We start from the raw sequence: 25,907 nt of genomic DNA on the forward strand, positions 1-25,907 counted from the left end.
ACTTCCAGTCATGTTTCTCCCTGGAAGGTGGAGGAGGGGGAGACCAACACTGTTGAGTACCTATGAGACATCAGGCCCCGCATTTCATCCTCAAAATCAACCTGTGAGGCAGGTGGTGACAGAAACCAAGGCATAGATAGATTAGGAACTTGCCCAAATCATTCAGCAAGCAAGTGGCCCTGAAACACTTATGTATCATGTTCTTAACCAGCAGGTCAGGGCTTCCCCTCATAAACTCTACTGAATTGTCAGCTTCCCGAGTCAAGTCTTCACCGCTTTCTGAGTTCCTCCAGGGTAGAGACTGTGTCTTCCTGTACACCTTAGGCACTCAACAAATGTCAGGTTTTTTGTTTTTTTTTTGTTTTTTCTCTTCCTTTATCCATCACTAAGCAAGCTTGAATCTGCTGTCTAAGCTTTCTCCATAATTCAAGGATGTATTAGTGTTTATGCCCCTTGATTTAATAGAATAACAACAACAGACATATTACAAATAATGCAAAGCAGTGAGTATATTAAGTTCTCAGTTGGGTGGTAGAAGGAAGAAGATGAATGAAGGCCAGAATAGATATGGTAGGGACTTCCCTGGCCATCCAGCGGGTAGGCCTTCATCTCCCAGTACAGCTCTCCCTGACGGGGAGCTATGATCCCACATGCCAGAAGCGGTATTCTCACAAATTCAAGAAAGACTTAAAATGGTTCACATTAAAAAAAAAAAAAAAACCTCTTATTTTTTAAAAAAGGGAGATATGATAGAAACAGACTTCATAAAAGATACGGGCTCTTAAGCCGTGGAGGTTGACTAGAATTTGGAGATTAATTTGTACCTTCTGACCACAAGTTCCTATCCTTTGGCAGACGTGTTCTGGGATTTGGAGGACGAGGAATTAGGGGAAACAAGTAAATGGTCGATGTACGGAAGTGCATTTGGGACTGAACTTTTCGTGTAAGAAACCGAAGCTCAGAACTGTCACATAAAGAACACTGCGTTCTATTGAGAGGCTTAGGCAATGGGAAGAACTGATCTTTCCTCTTCCCTTAAAGAATATTTTTTAGGAGAGATGAAAGAGGAATGGGTGTCAATTCCCAAGCATCAATTAATATCTCTTTTAGATTCTCCCTCAGCAACACTCCAGCTTTCTCAGGAAGAAAATTGGTTTTCAAAAGTGTCCGAAGGACACAGCTTTTCCTGAAGATCTTCCAGTGTTGAGTTAATTAATCTCACTTCCGAAGCTGTGAAATCTTAACGTATCATATAGGTCTGGAGGGGTCTGGAAAGAAAACACAGATTCAAAAGAATAACACTCATTTAGAAGATGTATGCGGCGTGATCAGCAGGCCGGGCTCAGTCTGTGCTCTAATGAAAAATTAAGAGTGCAAACTTTAGATCAAAAGGAAAGTTAGGGCTTATAGCAGTTATTTTAACTCCTTAGGAGGACTCAGAGAAGGAACATAAAGAACATCTGGTTCTAATCCAGTTTCTCCTGGTGAAGAAATTAGAATCCGGAGAGGTCGAGCCCCTCACTCTGGGTCTCATAGTTGGTGGTAAAACTCCAGTTGGGGTCTTGGCACCAAGAATAGTGGTTCAAATACATCAGGGTGTAAAGTGGATGAAACATTTGCATTCACAGTGTCTCTGGAAGGATACAGAGAATGTGGGTAACTGGTTGGTTCTGAGAAGGAGACATGAGAGGCCAGGGAACAGGGGTGGGAGAGAGATTTAACATTCACTTAATACTTTTTGTACCTTTTGAATTTATCATGGTGTATATATGTTACCTAATCACAAAATAAAAATTATTTTTAAGAATTCAGTGGAGTCTTAAGTATTACTTTTTTACCTCATTGTCTCATATTTGGTAAAACATATTTTTCTGATTCAGCTATCCCAGTATGAAATGATTCTGCCAGTATCAAGGTCAAGCATGTTGGAAGTGGTGATGGCCTTTTGTTACCACTTGTGACTAGAACAAGAAGAGCCTTCTGAAACTCAAAGCAATGCTATTCCAGAGTCCTAACTCCCTGCCAACTTTGACTGTGGCACAATCTGGCAGGATAAAACTCAGAGAAACAAATCAATTAGGAGTCAGTGATTTCATTCACTTCAGAGCAGGATACAGCCATTAATAAACCTTGATGGAAAGGTCTCTGTTAGCCAAAAGTCTGTCCTTTCCAAGACAACAGAAGATGCAAAGGCGGGAATACAACGTAATTCACTAGTAAGAGCTTTCAGTGGGCAGAGCCTCCTGCTGTGAAAAGAATCTGGGTCCTCCTTGAGCTCAAGAAACTGCTGCCCAGGAGAGGAGGTGAAAATACCTATATTCAAAGGGCAGTAACAGTGGAAGAGCTAACCATCTGCTGCAGTTTTTCCAAACGTGGTATTACAAGTGAGGATCATCTGTAATGTATTCCATGGAGATTTAATGCATGAATCTCATGAATGAGTGAGAGGAACCTGGCTCATACTTCGCAAGCTAGTTTTTCTATTGGGGTTTCGTTTTTAAACTCCAGTTGATATGGAAAATTAGAAGGTGGTATCTTAGCCCTGGAGCTTCCCCCAGGGACTCGGTAAAGAGCCTACCTGCCAGTGCAAGAGACTCGGGTTTGATCCCTGTGTCGGGAAGATCTCCTGGAGAAGGAAATGGCAACCCAATCCACTATTCTCACCTGGGAAATCCCATAAACAGAGGAGCCCGGTGGCTACAATCCATGGGGTCGCAAAGAGTTGGACATGACTTAGTGACTAACAAACTGTTGGCCTCAAGAAAATAATTAAAATCCTGCTACCAGTGGCGCTAGTGGTAAAGAATCCACCTGCCACTGCAGGAGACATGAGACACCAGTTCAATCCCTGGGTGGGGAAGATGCCCTGGAGAAGGGCATGGCAACCCACTCCAGTATTCTTGCCTGGAGAATCCCCATGGACAGAGGAGCCTGGTGGGCTACAGCCCATAGGGTTGCACAGAGTCAGACACAACTGAAGTGACTTAGCATGCATGCACGCATCTCCTGTGCAATAGGGAAAGTATTCATTCCCTCACTTCATTTTGAAGGATACAGAGGGAAGATTTAATTTCCTCTTTGGTACCTACATAGCCTTACCTATTAACATTGTGTACAAAAGTATTTTAGTAGCTGCTAAACTACACAGGCACCCCACTCCAGTACTCTTGCCTGGAAAATCCCATGGATGGAGGAGCCTGGTAGGCTGCAGTCCATGGGGTGGCGAAGAGTCAAGACACTGCTGAGCGACTTCACTTTCACTTCTCACTTTTGGGCATTGGAGAAAGAAATGGCAACCCACTCCAGTGTTCTTGCCTAGAGAATCCCAGGGACGGGGGAGCCTGGTGGGCTGCCGTCTATGGGGTCTCACAGAGTCGAACATGACTGAAGCGACTTAGCAGCAAACTACTAAAAGTAAGCCTAGAGCTATCTTTTCTTGCTATTTAGTCTGCTGTGGATCTTCTAAATGATGTACTTGAAACAGTCTAATCATACTGTCATTCATTAAGTGCTCACTTTATGTGAAACACTATGGTAAGTGCTTTATATGAATTTTTTCACTCAGTTCTTATATCAACCCCATGAGGTACTTACAGAGGAGCCGCACAGAGGTTAAATAATTTGTTCTGGTTCACATACAGTAGAACAAGGTTTCAAACCCAGGTTGCTGTTCAACCAGTACTTAATGACCATGTGCCAGGCATGAAAGGTAGAAGATGAACAATATAGGCTGGCCCTTGTCCTTTTGAAGCTTATGGTCTATGAAAGTCTGATTCAAAAGTGTGGTTTTGACACTCACATGATTACTTCCCTACATGTGTGCAAAGAGAAGCCACCTTTTTTTTCAAAGACAATTACTCCTAAGAGAAAACTGGCATCCTAAAGGAATCTGGCCAAGGATTTCTGTTCCCACATCCTCCTTTCCTTTTGCTTACTAAAATCATATTTCTGTACTGTGCTCAGAAGACGAATTCTGGGCCCTTAAGAAACATAAAGAGCAGCCTGGAAGCACAGGCTGTGATGACAGGACTGGGTTCTAGTCTCAGCTGGGTCATTTACAAGCTGCTTGACCTTGTGCAAGTAACTTAACTTTTCTGAACCTTAATTTCCCCGCCTAAAAAAATTTGTGTATTACCACTGAGTGTTATTATGAACAGATTTAGGGAACGTACACACACATAAACACTCAGGTCAAAGTGTTATATAGGCTTGTTTGTCTAGGCGCTTCTAGTAGCATTCTGTATGTACGATTGTGTACATAACGCCGTTTTAAAGATGCACGAAATCCAGTGTCTAGAGCAAATGTGCGCAATAAGTTGAATGAACGAACAGCTGCAGGCAAGGTCAGTTTCTCACTGAATTAAGTGGTTCAGATGGGGTTGTTGTGGACATTCATAAAACACTGGATGCAATCAATCCCCCTCCTAAATTAATGCCGTTTTCGTAGCTTCCCTCAAGTTTCAGTGAACTTAAACTGTAAAATGGGCATACGGGCATTTCAGGCCTCGCCGCGTAGTTGTAATATTAGATATAATGCTGGACGTGAAAGTATTTGAAAACAAAACATCCCGGACAAATGCGAATGTAGCTAAGTATCAGAGACGGCCCACGCCCACGCGGCAGCGACAAGCTTAGCCCCCGCTCCGCCCCCTCTTCCTGGTTTTTCCCGGCAACCCGCCCCTCCCGCGTCATGTGATAGGGGTACTCTGCCGGCCCGAGCTCCTGATTGGCCGAGCTGCAGGGCGCCTCGCGATTGGCCCGAGGCCGGCGGGCCCCCGCCTCTCTCCTCCTCCTCGCCGCGGCCCACGTGAGGGGGGCGAGTCACGCGATTTCCGGGAACCCGTCAGGAAGGACATAAACAAAACAAACCCGAGGCAGCATGGAGAGGGGCCGCGGCCCCTGCAGTGGAACCAGACCCAGCGCCTGAGCCGCCCCCACACCCACAGGTGAGGTCCGCTGCCCTCCGCCCGGAGCCCGCAGGTGCCTGGGCTAGTGGACGAGCCGGGCGGGGGGCGGAGGAGGGCCGCTGGCCTAAGAGGCGGCAGCGCCGGGACTCTGGGCCGGGTCGGCACGGGGCGGGGGCCGGGACTAGGACCGAGTCTGGGGGCGCGCGTGCTGCAGGCTGCCGCCTGCCGGTCACGGGGACTCCGGCTCCCCTCCCCCACCCCCGGCCCGGGACGGTTATATAAAAGCGCGGGGCAGCGGTAGAGGGACCTACGGGCGGACGGCAGGCTAGGCCAGGGGTGGGCAGTACTGAGCGTCCGCCCTGCCAGGCCTCCTGGCCCTTTACCGCTACCTCGGAGCCCGGGGCCGTGGCAGCCGGCAACCGGCCTGTCAGAGAAGCGAGCGGGTGGGAGGGGCCGGGGAAGGGAGGGGAGGCGAGGCTGGCGGGGGAGGAGGAGAGAGAGGGGCGTGTGAGGAAGGGCCGGGGCCACGAAGGTTGGAACCAGGCTGGCAGGAGACGAGGAGGCGCGGGCTGCGGTTGGGGGGGGTCCAGGCAGGGGTGTCTCGGGGGTAGCCGCTCCCCCTTCTCGTCCCCGCCCCAGTGACTGCCGAGAGGGGCCTCCCTCCCGGGATTTGTTTATATGTCTTCTCAAAGCAGCTTGAAGCGGCTTGGAGGCGGAGCTTTCGGCGCAGAGTGGCAGACGCTGCCATCCAATGGAGCAGGCAGACGGAGGCTGACGCGCCAATGGGCTTGGGGGAGGCGGTGTGATGGGACCCCCCCCCCCCCCCCATTTGTTAGGCTGTGTCGGGGGTGGGCCGGGTGGGGCGGCCATGTTAGATGGGAGGGGACCGGTGGCGGTGGGTCACTGAGAGGGGAGGAGACAGGGCAAAGGGCAAGGGAACCGGGCCGGGGGCGTTTCGGGTGTCCGAAGGCGAGTCCGAGGGGACGATGAAGTAGCTCAGGGGAGCCTCACCCCGACCCACCGCTCTCCCCACCCGAGCAGAGGAGGCAGGGAAGTACCGAGGGCAGTCTAGCCGCCCCTTGGGGATGGTTCCTGGGAGTAGATGGAGCTCAGTTTCTGGGTTCTCCCTCTTTCTCGGCTTTAAGCTTCCTGACAAACCCGGCCGCCAAACCCTGTAATTGCCCTCCTTTAACCCAAGAAGGCAAACCTTTTTGCTGTTTCTGAGCGAGCTTGAGCCTTAAGAGTGCCTTAAGAAGGTACTTGGATAACTAGCGGTCTGAATTTGTGCACCAGGCCCCGGATAGAAGGAGGCAGTGAGGAGGAAGTTCTGTTTTTTTTGGATTTTACACGGAGGAGACCAGGACTAGAAAAGCCGAGAAAGTTAAGGGCTGGGCGGGGTCTCCATTTTTTTCATCAGGATACCTTCTAAAGATCAGGCCCTTCGTGCTTGCCCTGGTCCTGGTAGTAATTTGCCCCTCCTGCTTACATAAATTGATAGCCCTTAAATATACTTACATGAGAAAACTTAGTCTTGAGAAAATTATTTAGGTTTGAAGGTTCTTTAGGACTCTTGTCTTGGGAATACCCTGCAGGTGAGAAATAGGATCAAGATCTGACTGCTTTTAAAAAAGCAAAAAATGAGTCGTCTGTATAAATCTTGTGATTTATGGTAAACTGATTGTCACTTGGTTGTACTTTTAAATATTTTTTTCCCATTTTCTTGTAATCCAAAATAGCTAGGAGAAACACCAAAGATGAAAGAGGAATGGTATGAGTAATTAGAAAATCACTTATTTTACTTTGTTTTATGATTATTTTGGCATCACGTCGGCCGTATTAGATGCTTAATTTAGTTCTTTGTTAACATCACCTTACAACCTGTGACTCTCTTGGTATTCTCAAGGGTACCAGGCTGTTGATGCATCTTTGGTTAAACACTTGTCCTCAGGAACATGCCTTAGGTATATCGTGAGGGGCTATTCAAGAGTTGACTGTATGTATTTAGGAATTTGCAATTATCTCCTATTTTGTTAACTGGAGAAAAATAATTGGTAAATAAATGGTTTATCGATTTCTGTATTTGATATGATTGACTCACAGTTCTGTTAAGGATATATAAAAATATAAATCCTGATTATTTGATAGACTTCGAGTTCTTAAATATAATTTTTATGGCAAATGAAAGTATTTGCTCGCCTATTTTGTCTTATTCTAAGAATGACAAATAGATTCAACAAGACTTATTTGGATGTAACTTTTTTATGTGATTAATAATGCATCTTTGGAATTTTTAGACTAATAAGCATAGAAGGGCTAAATATATCTAGAAGAAGAGATTACCTCCACTTACCATCCCATTCTCTGTCATGACAGGGAAACAAACTTTTCCAGAAACGATGTCTTGGTTTACTAGTTTAATGTGCGTAGGTTCTTGGATGCAAGTGTAAGTAATAAAGGAATAATTAGTATGTCTCCTGGTGGTGGTGAGCTAAGTACAAGTGACAATGAAAGCACAGTGAGTGTGCATGTTGATTCTGTTACTGTAGCAAAGTTTTAAAAGATTGTGAACTAAATTCACTGTTTGCTTTTATTTATTTTTTTCACCGTTTGCTTTTAAAATTTAATTTTTGGTGTAGATTGACAACTACATGACTTTCAGTGATTCAGCAGAGGTTTCTTTCCGTGTAGGTTTGTACTTGGATGTTTTGGGGACAAATCCTCTTTTACCATATTCAGTAGTTCAGCTTTCAGAGTAGATGAACTCTTGGACTGGACATAAATTTGTCAGATCATTGATTCTAATGATTCTAAGATAGAGTAACCTGTGCAGACTTTCTGTATAGGATGGAGTAGTAAATATTTATGCTTTGTCGGCCATGTAGTGTCTGTCACACCTACTCGGGTCTGCAGATTGTAGCATGAAAGCAGCCATAGACAGTATGTTTGGGGCTATAATCCAATAAAACTTTATTTATAAGAACAGGCTATATTTGAAGGCTGTAGTTTGTCTGTCGACCCATGTTCCAAGACATCAGTCTCTGGGTTTTAAGTACTTGGATGTTAAGTTATTGCATCGTATATAAACATGAACTTTGGGTAATATTTGAGCACTTGCAGAATGTATGTATCTCATGCCTTGAAGAACTTTTAGATTAAGACCACATGTCTACATTTTATTCTGCATTTTTATTTGCGAATAGATGTCTTCCTGAAAACCTGTTTAAACCAAATGTGGGAATGTCAAGTCTTATTTATTTTAGAGATGCATTCTGTTTGAAAAAAATTTGACTTTAAAATGTATCTAAGAACTTTAGTGTGTTAACTATTTGGAGAGAAGTTGGTCGAGTGAACAGATACCACACATAGATCTTATATATATCATACATGTAATTTGGGAGCCACATTGTTTGTTTTTGCCTGAGCTCTTTGTAGAATTCCCTAAATAGGATAGGGTGCTTTTTCAAACCAGACCGCCAAAATGTAGGTTGCCGCCCCTCCCCTTCCTTGGAAAATATCAGTGCTAAGTGCCCACTGAAGTGGAGATGCCGTAACTAAAAATGTTACACAGGCAAGTACTTTTTTCATGTGTAGCTTTCTATTTTGTTTTTATGTAGTATTTCACCAGTCTTGTTGATTCGAACTGGATTTCAGGGTGAGCATGAAAATTTAGAAAAGAGAATATATTGACCTCTTAAAACCAAAACGCATCCTGTGGCCTTCAGTCTCGTTTCTAGTTCTGGTTAACCTATGTTTGCCGGGGTGACTATGAGTGATTCAGTTTATTAATTTGTTAATGGTAAGGATTAGTGATTTTTTTTCTATTTCACAGGACTATTGGGAAATTGTTAATTATTCTCAAACTCTTGTACTTTGAATATGCTAATACTTCGGGTTTGCTTGAAACCGCCTAGCAAATACGTATTTAATTTTCTTTCTGTTAGTGATTGCCTCTCAGTTTCTCTTTTATTAGGACTTTCTGCACTCTACAGTGTTTCCCTACCTACTTAACAGCGAGCAACCTGAGGTCAGAGTCTTCCTCTTATTTCTGTATCCCCAGTGCCTAACACCTTTTAGTGTTTTTGAACTGCTTAAATAAATGCTGCTGCTGCTGCTAAGTCACTTCAGTCGTGTCCAACTCTGTGTGACCCCAGAGACGGCAGCCCACCAGGCTCCCCCATCCCTGGGATTCTCCAGGCAAGAACACTGGAGTGGGTTTCCATTTCCTTCTCCAGTGCATGAAAGTGAAAAGTGAAAGTGAAGTCACTCAGTCATGTCCGACTCGAGCGACCCCATGGACTGCAGCCTACCAGGCTCCTCCGTCCATGTGAGTAGATTGCTAAAAACTTCTAGATAGAAGGCAGTGAAGTCAGTCTACTATTAGTAGAGACCTTGGGGTTGGAAGGGAGTAATTAGTCCCCATCTGCTCCTCAAACAAAAAGTCTACATGTTAAAATTGACCCTTTTTTGTAAGAAAAACTATTTCGATGATTTTTTTTTTTTTGATGATTTCTTAAAAATCCCTTTATTTTTTGTTGTTGCTGTTGTTAGGTACATTCTATTAGTTAGACTCAAGTACTCCTTCCAGGAAAACAGCAACCAAAAACCTTGTTCTTTGTCCTGTGAATTTGTCATTAGCTCTTGGCACACTTGGTCTCTAGATGTTTGACAAATGTGAGCAAAATTTCTTCTTAGATGTTTGGGATAATTATTCATCTACATAGCAAGGGTCCCTTTACGGAGAAATATGTAAAATCATTCTTGCTAATAAGTCTGTTGTATCCCAATAACTTGGGTTAGATGTGGAGAGAGTTTGATGCAGGGGACTGCAGTGGGCTTCCCAGATGGCACAGTGGCAAGGAACCTGCCTGCCAGTGCAGGAGACACAAGAGACAAGGGTTTGATCCCTGGTTGGGAAGATCCCTTGGAGGAGGGCATGGAAGTTCACTCCAGTAGTCTTGCCTAGAGAGTCCCATAGACAAAGGAGCCTGGTGGACTATATAGTTCATAGGGTCACAGAGAGTCAGAACTAAAGTGACTTAGCACACACGCAGTGGTACTTTGTGAATGCAGTACTATCTCATTCTGTTGCTAGCTAAGCCTTGTAAGCCTTTTCAGCTGTTCATGACATTTCTTCCAAAATTCGTGTTGGAAGTCTTCACCCCCAGCAGCCTTATGAGCTATTCATTTCCTCACTAATTTCCAGCAACTCTGATCATCCTGTCATTCTGTCCTTTGGACAACACCCAAACCATATTTACATGTTTTGTTACAAAGTCATGTTTTCACTTACTTATCTTTCGATATTGTTGACGTTGACAAGTTTCTCGTGAGAGCATCATGAGCTTGCTGTTTTTTGTCCTTCAGTTTCCTTGTGTAACACTTAACGCTTTCTTCCAAGTAATGTTTTGTTTTGGCAAATTGAAGCTCCCCCTTTTATTTTGTAGATAAATTTCCTACTTTGACTGCTATACGCTATTCCTGGTGCAATTTTCCTTCTGTTTTATATGTGCCATTCACTGAGAAATGAAAACAAAACTTAAAATGCTCTTTGACCGTGTAGGGAGACACTGGCGGTAAGGTAGATGTACTCTTGTTTGAAAGATACACTGTACTCCTTTCTTTGGCTGTACTGTGTGGCTTGTAGGATCTTAGTTCCCTGACCACACACAGATTATACCAGGGCCCTTGGCAGTGAAAGCACCAAGTCCTAACTCCTGGAACACCAGGGGATTCCCTCACTGTACCCTTTAAACAGAAAAGCTTCAAGAAGCCTGCTTTAAGACTTGTTGTGGAAGACTTACTAGTTTAGTCTCAAAGTCGTGTCCTACTCTTTGCGACCCAGTGGACTGTAGCCTGCCAGGCTCCTCTGTCCATGGAATTCTCTAGGCAAGAATACTGGAGTGGGTTGCCATTTTCTTCTCCAGGGGATCTTCCCGACCCAGGGATCATGCCTGCATCTCCTGCTTGGCAGGCAGATTCTTTACCACTGAGTCACCTGGGAATCGTTGTAGAAGACTAGGTGGACTTTATAGTTTTTCAAATTGCTCTTTAGTAAAGGTTTCATCCTCGCTACTGACTCCTCTGCTGGAGTTGCCCATAGACTAGTAGAGGAGACAGATATTACAGTTCAACATTATGGTATTTAGAACAACGTGGATTCTGCCTGGAAAAGCTTCCCAGACAAGATGGCATTTAAACTGGGATTTGAAGACTAGTGAAAGAAATCAGAGAAGTCTGAAGGGTGTACAAGATGTATGGAGTGGGGTTGGGTATGGGAAGACTTCAGCAGAGGCAGAGGCAGAGGCAGGAAGGGAAGGGGCTGCTTTGTGCGACTGGAGGGGGTGGGGGAAGAACTCTCCTGCTCTCCCTTCCCTCTGATTCCACGGGGCTGCTTTGCACTCCCAGGCCTCTGTTCTCTGGCGCTCTGACTTTGGGCTCTTTTCCCCTGGTTTTTAGTTCTCCTTTTAGCCCCTCATCACGGCCTGACATGCCTCCCTTTTTCTGTTTTCTCATCTGTGGGCTCCAGGTGCCCTTGATTCTGACGCAGTGTGTCCCTTACCTTCATCTCCTCGCCTCCATCCCTTCCTTTACTCTCTTTAGGTTCCTTTTCCTTTTCTTCCTTTTCTTTTTGCTTTGTTTGAAAAGAAAACAAAAATTCTTTCACAGTACTGTTAATTTTGCATATAAACAGCAGTAAATGTCTGAGTTGATTCCCTCTTGGGACATCTTATGTGATCAACTTGCCTTTGATACTTATCCAGGTACTAATTATTCATTTCTGTGAATTTCCTTTTTTGACGAATTTTTCCTTTGTGTTCAGAGATGCCTCTTCTCATAGGCTACAGTGCAGAATATTACTACTTATATTTTGTGTTTTTTACTTCTTATGTGCCTTAAACTTGTTGTGTGACGAGACCCAATTCAAATCTCACCTTTTCCTGAAATTTTCCCAAACTTTCCCAGGTAGAGATAGTAGTACTCTTCTCTGTAGTTTTATAGTATTTTTTGAATGCCTCTTTTTAGAACTAGCTTTATTGAGGAACAGGTTTTATAAATTCACTCAACTTTTAGTTTTGACAAATGTGTGCAGTTATTTAACCTCCTCTACAGTCATGATGTGGAATATTTCCATCACCACAGAAAGTTCCCTCATGCCCCTCTTCACTCCGGCTGCAATTACTGTTTACTTGCTGTCACCACAGTTTTTTCTTTTTTGTAATTTCATATAAGTACAGTCATAGAATCTGTTGTCTTATGAGTCTGACTGCTTTTGCTTAACATCATGCTTTTGAGATTTATTCATGTTGTTTCAAGTATCAGCTAAGTACTTGTTATCATATGGATGTACCACAGTCTATCCATTTACCAGTCGATGGCTATTTGGGCTGCTTTCAGCTTTTAGGTTATTGTGAATAAAGATGCTATAGACATTCCTGTATAGTTCTTTTAAATACCTGTTTTCACATTACATTTCACCTGGAGGTAGAGTTGTGACTGGAGCAAGCTGGAAAGCACAGGCCAATGTCAGGTGATGGCTCTCAACTCCAGTTCAGGTGATTGTGCTGGGAGTACGTCCCCAGTGTTGTCAGGTGTGTTTTTCCCCCTCAAGAGAGAGGTATTTGATAACAGGATACAGAAATTTTATGAGATTTCCAATTCAAGTTCTGACAGTTAAAATTTAACTTTTTACAGACACTACTGTGTCGGCTGAACAAAATCCATAGGTAGGCATTGATTTATTTATTTATTGATTTATGGCTGTGATTCAGTTTGAGAACTTTGCTTTAAATTTTCCGTTTTTTTGAGAATTCCCCAGTGGTCCAATGGTTAGGTCTCAGTACTTTCACTGTCAACACCCAGGTTCAGTCCCTGGTTGGGGAACTAAGAACCTACAAGCCACACAGCCAAACAAAAATGAACAAAGAAAGAAACAGCTGCAGTTTTTGTCTCTTGTTTTAAATTGTACATACTCTTAGTAGATTGACCTTATTAGGCTCTTGTTACCTTGTTTTATACCTTAGCACAATAACTTGCTGGTTTCCCAAACTCCCAAGTTAAAAACTATTAAGTTACTGTAAATGAATTTTCTTCTTTACTCTCCTTGGGGGGACGTAAGAATTATGAGTGTCTAATGGAAGAATGGGACTAGGTTCTGGTTACTCCTTGAATTTCTCTGCTGTTAGCGCTGATTCTATTCAAAGCTATGTTTTCTCAGCAGTTGGGATAGTCTACCTCCTTTGTTTTGATGTATTGTGAACCTTGTTGAGACAAGTATAGTGTAGATTAAACTGTATGTGTATGTGTGTGTGTTCTTCAGAAACTGTGTAAGGTCTTTTAAGTACAAAGATAAGTTTTGTATAAATCTGTTCCCTCCAGTTACTCAGACTCTTTGGTGAAGCCAGTGTAAATGACTATAAAAAGAGGTAAAATGTATGTGATTTTTTTGAAGAAAAGAGCAATAATCTCTCAGAAGAAGCCCTTTTCCTTGTAACTTTTTCTCCAGTTCTTTATTGTGTACAGAGATGACTAGTTTGCAACTTTATGAACTACTTTGTGAACCCAAAGATTGTTTTGCTGATTAAACCGGCATAATGGACATCTCACCCTCACACAGCGGGAGTGAGGGTGTCACATGGCCTGTGCTGCCTGCATATCCTCTATTCACCCTAGATTCAGGCAGCTGGGTTTGTGATAATTAAGTTTGGAATTCAAGTTAGGATTCCATGTTGAATTTAGGTTTGTATATTCAGTAGCAGCCATATCTGAGGAACATCTTATACTGAGGAAGGAATCAGAAAACAAAAAATAGCCACCATTTATTGAGTGTCTGTTTTGTGCCAGGGCTAGATTCTTTACATATTATCATGAATCACAGTATCCCTGGGGAATTCTTGTATTTACAGATAAAACAGGTGAGAATGTGGAACAAAATCCCAGATACTCAGCAGAACTTTATATCTTGAATCTAGAGTTTGCTTCTCATTTTGTTGTGATTATTTAGTCACTCAGTCATGTTGGACTCTTGTAATTCCATGAACTGTATCTTGCCAGGCTCCTGTGTCCAAGGGATTTTCCAGACAAGAATACTGGAATGGGTTGCCATTTCCTTCTCCAGGGAATCTTCCCAGGGATTGAACCCATATCTCTTGCTTGGCCAGTAGATTCTTCACTGCTGAGCTACCAGAGAAGCCCTTTCAGGAGTAGTAGAGCCAAAGAGGCAGCCACCATTTCTCAGTGTATTCAACTGTATTCACAACCTCTGTAGCCCTTGGGCCATAACCTCTGTACCTGTATAGTCCTGAGCCAGTGGCATATAATAGCCCATTTCACACTAGGAAGGAATTTGAAGGGAATTTAAAAATTGCCTCTAGCGTATATACATTCATGCTACTTTTGAAAAGCATCAACTCTGAGAAAGGAGTCAGGAGACAGTAAATTTTGAGGAAGGGCCCAGATCTCTGATTGCCAGAGCACTGGCGCTGTTAGGGTCGGCCCGAGTGGGTGTCTCCCTGACCCGCTGCTGCGTGGCTCAGGTGTGCTCTCACACGCACTGCTGTTTTTGTGCTGCTACCTTTAATTGTATTGTTCCTTTTTATGTTTTGTAGATTTTTGTAGAACAGTTCAGAAAGTGAAATGATTCTTTAAAACTCCAGTGTTGAACCTGAATAAAATATTTGTCTTAGTTACAAATGTGTGTGTGTGAAATAGAGAAAGCAAAGGAGAGAGAATAGTGTAACATGCATTAGTCTAGTGCCTGGATTCAGTTGGTTTAAATAAGTTTTAATCCTATTCTTTCCTTTATTCTCTCCTCCCTAGACAAAAATTATTTACTATCTTTAAAATTGACTGAAATTTGAACAGTACTCTTCCTGGAAATTAAAAAAAAAAATTCAGGAGTGGTTCAAGACTCAAATTAACAAGCTTGTAGAAGCTTGTACAAGATACTTCGGAGCGCATGAAAGATGCTTAATAAATATATATTGAATGACTTCTTTGTAATGTCCTCTTTCTGTATGAAGAATGACACGCTTCTGACTCCTTATCTAGAATGACCCGTGGTCTTAGGAGGTTTCCTATTCATGGAACTCTTGTCTGGATGCTCGTGCTGAGCAAAGCATTACTCTTGACACTGCAGTAATAGACATGAGATATAATAGTCATTCTTAAAGATTTTACAATCTCTGATAGAAAAGGCAAGCGTTTGGGAGGAGAAAGAGGAAAAACATAAGCAAAGGCATGAAAAGCCGGAGTCTCACTGCTGGAGATCCTTAGTGAAGTGGGATTGTAACTGAGGACTTGGGGGAGATTGTAAGATTAAGCTGATACTGTTATATTTATTAGAGAGGGGTGGAAGTTAGGGTATTGAAAGATAGTTTCCTTGTGTCTGAGTATTTTGAACATTATCCAGGAGATAATGTTAGTTGCTGAAAACTTACCAGCACATTGCTAATATGATGTGGTAGTTTAGGGAGAATAATTTGATAATGGAGCATAAGAAGTGGAGAGAGGGAAAGGTTGGAAGCAAAGAGATCTGTAGGGCAATTACTGGGACAGTAAATAGAAAATGATAAGGTTCCAACAGGGGTTGAGAAAGTGGGAAAGGCAAAGTCAGACAGGTACATGCATCCTCTGTACAAGGTTAAATTGTCGGTTTATTTTTAATAAAGAGGCTGATGTCATTTAGAACACAGCAAGTGGGGAGGAGGAAGAGAGTCAAGGCTGAGATCAGTGTCACACACCTGAATGTCTGATAATGGTGGTACTGTTGACAGAATAAACCTTTGAGTGGGGAGGTGGCGTGTTGTGTCTGAGGTCATGGGCTGTAAGTGATCTAGGAAAATACCTGTACCTGGGTCTCAGTAGAGACGGTTCACTGGTGTGTTTAGGATGAAGACACAGATTTGGGAGGCCTTTGGAGATGACCTTTGAGACGTTGACGATAGAGACAGTCTGATAGTTTGCACAGAGGCATCCATTTACTGAATGACCTTGGACAACCCATCGTTGGTGAACTTTTCGAATTAGAGTCCGGCGGTTGGACAGAGGGTGAGGGTGCTGATGATGCTGATACTAACCCTAATCACTCCACCGGGCTGTATTCAGTGGCAGGGTATGGTAGTGTGCTTCGTAATCTGTGAACAGTAGCACCAAATAGAAACTGAGCATTTGTCATGAGCTGTCAAGGGCGGCTGTGGTTAGAAATGCATTCTTTGGTTCTGTCTTTTATTCTTATGGTTCAAACAACTTAATTGGCAGGTATTAAGACTGCAGAAAGACCCTAGTATTTAATAGCTGATGGTTTTCAGAAATAAAAACTCTTCCCATTCGACTCACACTGAAAGAAACCTGCCTTCATAGTCTTTCTTATTGGTTCCGAAAGTGATTTAAATAAGCTCTCGTGTCTTGTCTCTGGTTATCGTTGAGCCAGAGTTTGGGGAGTGACAGGATGAGATGATTGGATGGTGTCACTGACTCAGTGGCCATGAGTCTAAGCAAGCTCTGGGAGATAGGAAAGGCCCAGGAAGCCTGGGGTGCTGCAGTTCCTGGGGTTGCAAAGAGTCAGACATGGCTTAGCAACTGAACAACAAAGATTTTGGAAAGGAATTCTCTGAGAGGGCTCGTGTCTTTCTCTAAGACAGCATTCCAAGGAGAGATCACTTTTGAGATTTAGTATATTTTCTCAGCTCTTCAGGATTTTCAGGAAAACGTGGTTTTAACTGTTTTAATTAAGTGTTGCCACCAACCCGATTTACCTCCTTATTTTTAGAATCCTGAGTGTGAGGATAAAAGGAGACTATTGGGCTGCCCAGGGTTGAGGAGTTCACAAGGTGTTACGACTGGAGGATCACATCCCAACTGGATTAACATCTGTTTAGGATAACCATCTAGTTTGAAATTTGCTTGCTTGTTTCCCATATGTTGGACTGTAGAGAGCTGCTGTTGAAGGGTAGAAAGGAGTGACAGGTTCATAGGGTTTATACGATGTGATGAAGGGAGAACACAGCCCCCACGTTTTCTATAATGAATCCCTTGCATAGTCAGCCTCTGCGTCCTCAGTGGTTTGGTGACTGGTAAAACAGCTTGATTTAGTAAGCCTCTGCAGGTCTGTTTTGTTCAACTCGTGGTAAGTAGTTTTCTAAAAGAAAAGAATTATTGAGTGGGGCATTTGAAGTGTAGCAGTTTGGATGGAATGTGTGGCGGTCTTTCCTTCCTCCCTCTCCCCCTTCCCTTTCTTTCATCTTGGGGATTAAATCGCAGGGGAAACGATTTATTTAAATTAGGGGTCAGGATGGTTACCACCTACAGAGAGAGAACCCAAGAACTCTGCCACATGAAAGGAATGATGAACATAAGCTAGCAGCGTTTAGGAACGATCAAAATAAACCATGATATATAAATTATATAACTATAAATGTGATGGCCTTTCTTACCACAAATGGTGTTTAAAAAAATTTTCCTAGTGGGGAATTCGCTGGCAGTCATTAAGACTCTGTGCTTCCACTGCAGGAAGCACAGGTTCAATCCCTGGTCAGGGAGCAAAGATCCTGTAAGCTGTGTGTGGCAAGTCAGAATAATGATAATCATAAAATTTTGGCTTGTGGTAAAATAAACATTAATTTTACCATTTAAACCACATTGTGTATAATTCAGTGGCATTAAGTGCATTGACAGTTTTGGGTAACCATCACCACTGTTCTGAAATATCTAGAATATTTTCATCACCCCAAACAGAAATTCTTTACCCAGTAAACAATAACTCTCCCAGCCTCTGGTAGCCTCTCTTCTTTCTGTCTCCATGAATTTGCCTTTTCTGGTACTTCATTTAAGTGGAATCGTATAGTATTTGTCTCGTGTGTCTGATTTGTCTCACTTAGCATGCTGTTTGCAAAGCTCATCCATGTTGTAGCATGTATCAGAACGGCATTCCTGTTATGACTGAATAATGCTCCACTGTGTGCATCTGTTAATGACCACTGGGATTGTTCTTCCTTTTGGCTCTTGTGAATAATGCTGCTGTGAATATGGGTGTACATGTATTTGTTTGAGTTCCTGCTTTCGATTTCTTTGGGTATGTATCCAGACGTTGAATTTCCAGATCAGACAGTAATTCTGTGTTTAGCTTTTTAAGGAATCACTGAACTGTTTCTCAGCTGTACTGTTTCACATTCCCATCAGCAGTGCACACCGTTTCTGATTTTTCCATATCCTCACCAACACTTGTTATTTTCCATTATTTGGCTGTTAACCATCCTGGATGGGTGTGTCAGATTTTTTAACATGTATTCTGATGATTCAGGCATGCTGCTTACCATTGTGAGGAACTGGTTTCTACAAGATAATAAAAAAGAGCCGTGGCCTAAGTTGGTGCCACATAGAAGGGGACCTCTAGGGACTCTAACCATCATATATACAGTATTGGCCTATTGATAAGGATTTTCATTTAGAAAGCAATTTTTATGTCTCTTGCCTGGAGAAGGAAATGGCAACCCTCTCCCATTATTCTTGCCTGGGAAATCCCGTGAACAGAGGAGCCTAGTGGGCTACTGTCTGTGGGGTCACAAAGAGCCGGATGCAACTTAGTGACTAAACAACAATATTTTTCTCGATGTCAACTTTTTTTTAATATATGGACTCTTAGGAATTAGCTGGAACCCTCAGATTGGGAAGGGGCACAATTTAGGAGCTCTTGGATATGTGTGAGCTCCCTGGGTCACACTAGTCAGCTCTTGGGGTTTGGCTTTTAAAGTTTGGATTAGTGTTGTGAGCAGTCTCGAGAATGAACCTTTACTAAAAGTCTTCTGACCTTTCCTGTCATCCTGCTTGACCTTTCACTTTGCCTAATGAACATAGTAAGCCTCAATGTGTATTCAAATGGAAAACCAGAAAAACTTAGGGTAGGGTCTGGTGGGGAGGGCTGTGAAAGCGACTGAAGCTGTGACTGTCTTCAAGTGGTACTGTCGCTGCTTATAAATAAATCATTCAGCCCATTTCATTGCTTTAGAGAAGTCAACTCAGTTGTCCAGTCATGTCTGATTCTTTGCGACCCCGCGGACTGCAGCACACCAGGCTTCCCTGTCCATCACCGACTCCCAGAGCTTGCTCAAACTTATGTCCATTGAGTCAGTGATGCCATCCAACCATCTCATCCTCTGTTGTCCCCTTCTCCTGCCTTCAGTCTTTCCCAGCATCAGAGTCTTTTCCAATGAGTCAGTTCTTCGCATCAGGTGGCCAAAATATTGGAGCTTCAGCTTCAGCATCAGTCCTTCCAATGAATTTTCAGGACTCATTTCTTTTAGGATTTACTGGTTCGATCTCCTTGCAGTCCAAGGGACTCTCAAGAGTCTTCTCCAACACTACAGTTCAAAACCATCAATTCTTTGGTGCTCAGCTTTCTTTTTGGTCCAACTCACATCCATACATGATTACTGGAAAAAAATCATAGCTTTGACTAGATGGACCTTTGTCGGCAAAGTAATGTCTCTGCTTTTTAATATGCTGTTTATGTTGGTCATAGCTTTTCTTCCAAGGAGCAAGTGTCTTTTAATTTCATGGCTGCAGTCAACATCTGCAGTGATTTTGGAGCCCAAGAAAATAAAGTCTGTCACTGTTTCCATTGTTTCCCCATCTATTTGCCATGAAGTGATGGGATCAGATGCCATGATCTTAGTGTTTTAAATATTGAGTTTTAAGCCAGTTTTTTCACTCTCCTCTTTCACTTTCACCAAGAGGATCTTCACTTCCTCTTCGCTTTCTGCCATAAGGGTGGTGTCATCTGCATATCTGAGGTTATTGATATTTCTCTTGGCAATCTTGATTCTAGCTTGTATTCATCCAGCCTGGTATTTTGCATGATGTACTCTGCATAGAAGTTAAATAAGCAGAGTGACAATGTAGCCTTGATGTACTTCTTTCCCAATCTGGAACCAGTCCGTTGTTCCATGTCAGATTCTAACTGTTGCTTCTTGACCTGCATGCAGATTTCTCAGGAGGCAGGTCAGGTGGTCTGGTAGTCCCATCTCTTTAAGAATTTCCCACAGTTGGTTGTGATCCACACAGTCAAAGGCTTTGGTGTAGTCAATAAAACAGAAGTAGATGTTTTTCTGGAACTTTCTTGCTGTTTCGATGATCCAGCAGATGTTGGCAATTTGATCTCTGGTTCCTCTGCGTTTTCTAAATCCAGCTTGAACATCTGGAAGTTCTCCATTCACATACTGTTGGAAGCCTTGTTTGGAGAATTTTGAGCATTACTTTGCTAGCATGTGAGATGAGTGCAATGGTGTGGTAATTGAACATTCTTTGGCATTGTTTTCTTTGGGATTGGAATGAAAGCTGACCTTTTCCAGTCCTGTGGCCACTGCTGAGTTTTCCAAATTTGCTGATATACTGAGTGCAGCACTTTCACAGCATCATCTTTTAGGATGATGCTTTAGAAAAGTAGTTCTCTGTTACTGAAGTATCTTCCTGCACCTAGGAGCTCTTGTTGAGTAGTCTTGAATGAGCCCAAGTACAGAAAATCTATTGGTAAATATTACTTCTGATGGACCACAGTCCTCTTTCTTGAAAGACTCATAAAACTGTACTGGGGACTAGTGAGCTAGAGCTGTGAATGAGGAAGTAATAACTAGGGGAATTAATTTAGCCTTTCCCCTAGCTGTCATTGTTGGGTTTTTGTTTCTTCCTGGCGTAACCACCAGTCCTTGAGGTCAGCTTGAGGGCAGGGTGGGGGATTTTATGATCAAATAAGTTTGAGAAATGAGATCTGCTCTGTTCATCTATTGGTGATTTATAATGCACATTAGAAGCTAGTATCTTAAAGTTTCCAAGAGATTCTGCATAAAGGCAGTGTAACAGCTTTAACATGATATTTTCCTAACCTTACAACACTTCTGTTGGGTAACCGTTTAAAATTCTTAGGAACGAATATTCCTTAGGTCAGACATGTGGAAATGATCATTAACTTTTTACATGCTTTAATATCAAAAACTTTGAGTAGAATATGGATATTCTTGAGCCCACAGAAGTGTGAAGGCTTCCCCCAGAAGCATGTTACTACACCTTCCTCCTAGTGTTACTTGGCCATCTAATGTGCCTTCTGTGTAGGAGATAGTTTTGGAGCAGTTGTCATTATGGAAGATTCTGTTTAATGGTAACTGCTGTAGAAGCCCTTATTCTTTTTTTTTTTCCTCTTGCAGCTTTGGTCAGGGAGTTTGTCTCTTCTTGGCTGTTTCACAGTAGATGTTTGGAACAGTACCAAGTATTTCTGTGAAATGGGTGCAAAATGCTGGGGATGAGGATAGTTGGTATTGTGAGCTTGAGTCATCAGTTTTAGAGATTGGGTGAGTTTATTGTCACTATAAAGGCCCTGCTGCCTGGGGTAGAATTGACCCACGTCTCATCCTTTTTGCTGCCACCTAATGGCACCCCACTCCAGTACTCTGGCCTGGAAAATCCCATGGATGGAGGAGCCTGGTAGGCTGTAGTCCTTGGGGTCGCTGAGTCGGACACAACTGAGCGACTTCACTTTCACTTTTCACTTTCATGTATTGGAGAAGGCAATGGCAACCCACTCCAGTGTTCTTGCTTGGAGAATCCCAGGGACGGGGGAGCCTGGTGGGCTGCCGTCTATGGGGTCGCACAGAGTCAGACACGACTGAAGCGACTTAACTTAGCTTAAGAGACTAGGAGGAGCAACTGAAGACCTTTTCCCCAGGAGAACAAGCTCCATTCTCTGCATAGTGGATACCCTGTCTTTGGGAGTTGGTGTCTTGAAAATATACAGCCTTGTTGCTAACAGCTGTCACAGATGTTGAGTTTCTGAGCTGGACTAGCTGTGGGAGAAAATAATGCATTGGCAAAATATACCTATTGATAATAATCACCTTTCAGATCTATTTCATTACTACATCTTAATTTAATATATCATTTAAATCTCATAACATCTCTATTACATAGTTAAGAGAGAATAGTTGTAATTCCTCAGTCTGGGAGATAAGAAATAGCAACTTATTCTAATTCATAAGGCTGTTTATTTATTTTTTTAATTCAAATATAGTTAATGTGTAGTACTATATTAGTTTCAAGTGTACAGCAAAGAGATTCAGTTATACACACATATGTATGTATATGCACATACACACATATATATGTATTCTTTTTCAGGTTCGTTTCCCTTATAGGTTATTATGAATACTGAGCATGGTTCCCCATGCTCTTCAGTAGGTCCTTGTTGGTTATATACTTTATATATAATAGTGTATATGTTAATCCCAGACACCTGATTCATTTCCCCCACCTCCCTTTGGTGACCAAAAGTCTGCTTTCTATGTCTGTGAGTTCATTTCTGTTTTGTAAATAAGCTCATTTACATTTGTATAATTTCTTTAGATTCCAGAAATAAGCTATATTATACAGTTTTTCTTTCTCTATCTGGGATACTTCACTTAATATGATAATCTCTAAGTCTATTGATGCTGCTGCAGATGTCATCATTTCATTATTTTTTATGGCTGAGTAGTATTCCATTGTATACCACATCTTTATCCCTTCCTCTTTGTCAGTGGACGTTTAGGTTGCCTTCATGTCTTGACTACGGTAATAGTGAAGCAGTGAATGTTGTGGTACATGTATATTTCAAATTAGAGTTTTCTCCAGATATATGCCCAAGAATGGGATTATAGGATCATATGATTACTCCGTTTTTAGTTTTTTAAGGAACCTCCATGCTATTCACCATAGTGTTTACACCAGTTTACATTCCCACCAGCAATATATGAGAGTTCCTTTTTCCCCATAACCTCTTTGGTATTTATTGTTTGTAGATTTTTTTAATGATGCTCATTCTGACTGGCATATAGTGATACTTAATTGTAGTTTTGATATGCATTTCTTTAATAATTAGTAACATTGAGCATCTTTCATGTGCGTCTTGGCTAGCTGTATGTTTTCTATGGAGAAGTGTCCATTTAGATCTTCTGCCTACTTTTTGATTGGGTTGTTTGTTTTTTGATATTAAGCTGTATGAGCTGTTTGTATATTTTGGAAATTAATCCTTTGTTGATAGTGTTGTTTCCAAATGTTTTCTCCCAGTTCCTCGGTTGTCTTTTTTTGTTTATGGTTCCCTTTGCTGTGCAAAAGCTTTTAAATTTCGCTGTGTGTGTGCCCTCAGTTGTTCAGTTGTGTTCGAGTCTTTGTGACCCCATGGACTGTAGCCTGCCAGGCTCCTCTGTCCATGGGATTTCCCAGACAGGAATACTGGAGTGGGTTGCCATTTCCTTTTCCAGGGGATCTTCCCAATCCAAGTATCGAACCAGAGGCTCTTCCTCAGCTCCTCCATCAATAGGCAGATTCTATTTTTGTTTTTATTTCCATTACTCTAGGAGATGAATCGCCCCAAAAATCACTGTGATTTATTTCAGAGTGTTCTGCCTATGTTTTCTCTAGGGAGTTTATAATATCTGGCCTTAACATTTAGGTCTTTAATCCATTTTGAGTGGATTATTTTATTTTGTATATGGTGTTAGAGAATGTGCTAATTTCATTCTTTTGCATGAAGTGTACAGTTTTCACAGCACCACGCAGAGACTGTCTTTTCTCCATCGTATGGCCTTGCCTCCTTGGTCACAGAGTGACTGACCGTAAGTGTGTGGGTCTGTTTCTGGGCCTTCTGTCCTGGTCCGTTGATCCGTGTGTCTGTTTTTGTGTCAGTGCCATCCTGTTCTGATTACTGTGACTTTAAAGTAGTCTGAAGAGTTTGGTTCCTCCAGCTCCATTCTTCTTTCTCAAGATTATTTTGGCTACTCAGGGTCTTTTAATCTTACAGATTAAAAAAAATTTTTTTGTTCCAGTTCTGTGAATTTGATAGGGATTTCTTTGAATTCTGTAGATTGCCTTTGGTAGTATGGTTGTTTAAATAATATTGATTTTTCTAGTCCAAGAACATAGTATATCTTTTTCATCTGTGTCATCTTCAGTTTCTTTCATTAACATTTTATAGTTTTTGGAGTACTGGTGTTTTGTCTCCTTAGGTAGGCTTATTCCTAGGTATTTAATTCTTTTTGACATGATTGTAAATGGGATTGTTTCCTTAATTTCTCTTTCTGATATTTCTTTGTTAGTATTCAGAAATGGAACAGATTTCTGTATATTAATTTTATATTCAGCAACTTTACCAAATTCATGGATGAGCTCTAGTAGTTTTCTACTACTAGATTGCTGGGAGAAATATCAACAGCCTCAGATAGGCAGATGATACCACCCTTATGGCAGAAAGTGAGGAGGAACTAAAGAGCCTCTTGATGAAGGTGAAAGAGGAGAGTGAAAAAGCTGGCTTAAAACTCAGCATTCAGAAAACTAAGATCATGGTATCTGGTCCCATCACTTCATGGCAAATAGTAGATGGGGAAACAATGGACAGATTTTATTTTCTTGGGCTCTAAAATCACTGCAGATGGTGACTGCAGCCATGAAATTAAAAGAAACTTGCTCCTTGGAAGAAAAGCTATTACAAACCTATACAGCATAATAAAACTAGAGACATTACTCTGCTGACAAAAGTCCATCTAGTCAAAGCTATGGTTTTTCCAGTAGTCATGTATGGATGTGAGAGTTGGACCAAAAAGAAAGTTGAACACCAAAGAATTGATGTTTTTGAACTGTGGTGTTGGAGTAGACTCTTGAGAAGTCCCTTGGACTGCAGGGAGATCAAACCAGTCAATCCTAAAGGAAGTCAATCCTAAATACTCATTGGAAGGACTGATGCTGAAGATCCAATACTTTGGCCACCTGATGCGAAGAACTGACTCATTGGAAAAGACCCTGATGCTGGGGAAGATGGAAGGCAGGAGGAGAAGGGGACAACAGAGTATGAGATGGTTGGATGGCATCACTGACTCAACGGACATGAGTTTGAGCAAGCTCTGGGATTGGTGATGGACAGGGAAGCCTGGCGTGCTACAGTCCATGGGGTGGCAAAGAGTTGGATACAGCTGAGCGACTGAACAATAACAGCAGTGCATCCTTTAAGAGTGAAATCGCTATTTCCCTGGGAAGCTTCTACAATTAAGCTCTGCTGGCCTTCAAAGCTAAATGCTCTAGAAGCTCTACCTGGTGCCAGATCCCAAGGCTGGGGTCTCTGATGTGGGGCTTAGAACTCTCACTCTGTGGGGGAATCTCTGTAATGTAATCATTCTCCAGTGTGTGGTTGGCCAATCTCAGGGATATGGAATTTGATTATATTGCAAGTATGCTCATTGTACTGATCTCATTGTGGTTTTCTGTCTTTATGTCTTTAGCTGTTGAGGATCTTTTCTGGTAGGTTTCAGTCTTTTTCAACAGTTTGTTCTGCAGATTGTTGTGATTTTGGTGTGCCTATGAGAGATGGTGAATTTAGGTTCCTTCTACTCTGACATCTTGGTTACTCTCCTATTTAATTATGGAATCAAAACTGGAATCCAAGCCTCTTGTCTCCCAAACAAGTGCTCTTTTTGCTAATGCATGGACAAGTTTGTTCTACTGCCATGTGTTTAAAATAACATTTTAAATGAATATTTGTATTCGTATGGAAGTTTTATAGCTTCCCTGGTGGCTCAGATGGTAAAAGAGCCCAACAAATGGTGGCTCAGATGGTTAAAAAAAAGGGGGGGGATTTTTATGGCTTAGAAAATTTGGTAGCAGGAATAATATTACTTACTTTCTAGAGATGAAGAAAATGAAATTTAGAAAGATTGACCTACCCAATGTTGTAGAGTTTTCAAGTGAGAACTGTGACTGGAACTTAGCCTTTTTTGTCCAGTGTTTCCCTGATAAACCACGCTGTTGGTACATGGTGTCTGTAGTAAATGCCAAACCACGCTGTTGGTACATAGTGTTTATAGTAGATGCCAGTAAATATATCTTGATGAGAACTGAACATCTTCTTGAGCCTTTAACCCTGTTGCTAGAAAGGGTAACTTCCAGGTTTTAGAAGAGTATCAAACTTTTCTCCCAGACCAGGATTAGATG

General features: G+C 42.2%; 1 protein-coding gene across 2 annotated transcripts in view; it reads left to right on the top strand.

Moving 5' to 3' along the window:
- The first annotated feature begins 4,822 nt into the window (after positions 1–4,822).
- CREBRF (CREB3 regulatory factor) overlaps positions 4,823–25,907 on the top strand; it is a 60,800-nt gene continuing 39,715 nt past the window's right edge. Inside the window, exon 1 of one of the 2 annotated variants that reach the window (XM_027520579.1) lies at positions 4,823–4,946. The gene's annotated coding sequence lies outside the window, so the exon portion shown is untranslated. Of the gene's footprint in view, positions 4,947–5,822; positions 6,500–25,907 lie in introns of those variants that run through there. The other variant, XM_027520580.1, reaches the window with a different exon arrangement.

This window comes from Bos indicus x Bos taurus, chromosome 20, assembly GCF_003369695.1.
Source record: "Bos indicus x Bos taurus breed Angus x Brahman F1 hybrid chromosome 20, Bos_hybrid_MaternalHap_v2.0, whole genome shotgun sequence".
Lineage (NCBI taxonomy): Eukaryota > Metazoa > Chordata > Mammalia > Artiodactyla > Bovidae > Bos > Bos indicus x Bos taurus.